An 845-nucleotide genomic window follows, 5' to 3' on the forward strand; every position below is an offset into this window, starting at 1 on the left:
TTGTTATGTAATGCTTTTTGCACATAACTTTGTAATGGTATCGCTAAGGAAAAATCTGCTGCTAATGTCTGCATGCACTTTCAGTATCCTAGTTAAACCTGACTGGGAATTACTGGCGTAATAATACATGGATTTATTTAAAACTAGTTCTTGTGCTCCACTCTTTGAATATTACTGCAGCATGTTTTGTTAACCTCGTTTAAGCTAACTTGTTGTTGCAAGTTCGTGCTATTGTGTCGATTAACATTGTTTGGCTTCCTAATTGCAACTGTTCAGTGATTCTCAGGGCATTGGAATAAAGATTGTTTGGGACATTGTAAATTATTTTGTGTGAATATTGTTGCTGCCCATAGGCTATCTAGATTTAGTGTCAGAAACTAGCTAAAACATTGTATTTATTAATTTGCTGGAGAATACACAAGAGCATGAATTCGCTGTGAGCATAAAACTTGCACACTGCTATAAGGAAATATTGGAGCGCAAGCACATAACAAAAAGAGCACAACTAAAAGAGTAATGGAATAAACCACAATGTACTATCTTAATCAAGCCGCACCAGTCGTCGAAGATCTCCAGTGCTACCGACAATTTACAAGTTAGACAAACACCTACAGCACATGATTATCCTATGTAATTAATCTGTCCGCTGTAGGTTATAATATGGGCTACTCTGTCAGTTAATCTATTGGTTATTGTATAGAAATTGAAAACTGCACGCATCGGTGTGAATGCCAGGTCAGGTTTTGTTTCCGAGCAAGGATAAGGTAGGTGTCCTGTTCGTGCATGTCAGTGCTTACCGAACAGAAGGCAGCAGTCGGGGCTGGTATGATTCAAGGATACTTTCC

Source organism: Dermacentor albipictus, chromosome 6 (assembly GCF_038994185.2).
Source record: "Dermacentor albipictus isolate Rhodes 1998 colony chromosome 6, USDA_Dalb.pri_finalv2, whole genome shotgun sequence".
NCBI lineage: Eukaryota > Metazoa > Arthropoda > Arachnida > Ixodida > Ixodidae > Dermacentor > Dermacentor albipictus.